This window comes from Magnolia sinica, chromosome 3 (assembly GCF_029962835.1).
Source record: "Magnolia sinica isolate HGM2019 chromosome 3, MsV1, whole genome shotgun sequence".
NCBI lineage: Eukaryota > Viridiplantae > Streptophyta > Magnoliopsida > Magnoliales > Magnoliaceae > Magnolia > Magnolia sinica.
Genome location: NC_080575.1, coordinates 81,800,683 through 81,802,273, shown reverse-complemented (window position 1 = coordinate 81,802,273; position 1,591 = coordinate 81,800,683). Strand labels below are relative to the sequence as shown.

The window sequence follows — 1,591 nt, the reverse complement described above, 5'->3', positions numbered from 1 at the left end:
GAGAGAGAACGTGAAGGGGTATTGAATTTTCCAGGGAAGCTGGGACGTCTGCACAGGAGTTAGAGTTTGTTTAGAGATTTTTTTTACTTCTTGTTTATTTTTGTTATGATATTTTAAGAGCTAGTCTAATCATGTTGGGCTAAACCTCTTAGCTAGGGCTAAGAGGTGAAGCTTGTAGCGTGATGGGAGAACTTTTTGCTTGTGCCTTTTGTTTAGGCTGAACTGATGTTGATTTTGGTTTAATTAAGGGAATATTTTTAGTTTTTAATGGTCTGTTGTGACTAAAATGACAATGGGTCTACAATAGCTTTGAGCATGTCCCTTTCCTTATTTTGATTATGACGTCGGGAAGCCCTATTGTTCACCATCGTCTCTTGGGCATGGTCGGATGACGGTACCCTTCCTAACTTTCATACATCTTATGATTGGTTGTTAATTAGTTTAATTCTGTTGTTTGCCTTCTCTCCTGGGCATGGTTTGGTGATGGAATCTATTCTAATTCATATACCTTTTATCTGTTGAAAACTTGATCAAAGGAAGTTCAGTTTGGTTTCCATGGTTACACCCTTCACTGGATGAAGATGGGACTCTAAGTTCAGTTGAATTCTTGAAATAAGCATAAGATCTCCCTGATCTCTACAAGTGGATCCTCTGAATCCCTAGTTTCCTTTTCCTGAATTCTTTAAGTTTTAGATAATTATTTCATCATTATTCCTCAAATTACACTTGATTTAGATTTCATCTTAGTCTAGTTCTAGTTCTACTTAGTTTCAGATTACGTACAGGTTTCAGTCCCTTGGGATTCGACCTCGGTCTCACCGAGTTTATTACTACATCAACAACCTCAACCTCGGATTGGGGAAGTCTAGGATGAGAATGAGGTGCATCAAGCACCCCCACCTCCTACTTTACAAGATTATTTACAACCAGCGGGGGTAAGCACGCCCTCATGCATGGTTTTTCCTGAAAATATGGGACACATGAATATCAAGCCAGGGGTGATTCAACTCCTTCTTAAATTTCATGCGCTTGAGTCAAAAAATCCATACTTACACCTGAAAGAGTTTGATAAGATCATAACCGCTTTATAATTTCCTAACGTGTCTAATGACATAGTCAAGCTGAAACTCTTTTCCTTTTCTTTGAAAGAGAAAGCTAAGACGTAGCTGCATTCACTATACGTCCTAGATCTATTGGCATATGGAATGATATGACAAGGGAGTTCATAAAGAAATTTTTTCCACATCATAAAACGAACACCCTTAGAAAGTTAATCATGAACTTCGCCCAAAAGGAGGATGAAACATTCTTCCAATGTTGGGAGCGGTTCAAAGATCTTTTCAGTTGATGCCTACAACACGGTTTCGAAACGTGGCACATTACACACTTCTTTTATGATGGTCTGACTTCTTCCATGCGCCAATTGATTGAGACAATGGGCAATGGGGAATTCATGAATAAAAATGTCGATGATATGTGGTACTACTTGGATAGACTTGCTGAAAATGCACAATCATGGGACACATACCCAAAATCAAGCACCATGTTTAGGCCGACTCAATCTAAGGAGAGGGGTGGAATGTATCTCCTA

At 39.0% G+C, this 1,591-nt stretch overlaps 1 non-coding gene across 1 annotated transcript; it reads right to left on the bottom strand.

Annotated features, from left to right (window-relative positions):
- Positions 1-1,258: 1,258 nt before the first annotated feature.
- Positions 1,259-1,365, bottom strand: LOC131241834 (small nucleolar RNA R71). Its single transcript, XR_009169402.1, has one exon. It is a non-coding gene; the product is annotated as a small nucleolar RNA R71 (small nucleolar RNA).
- Between the last annotated feature and the right edge of the window lie 226 nt (positions 1,366-1,591).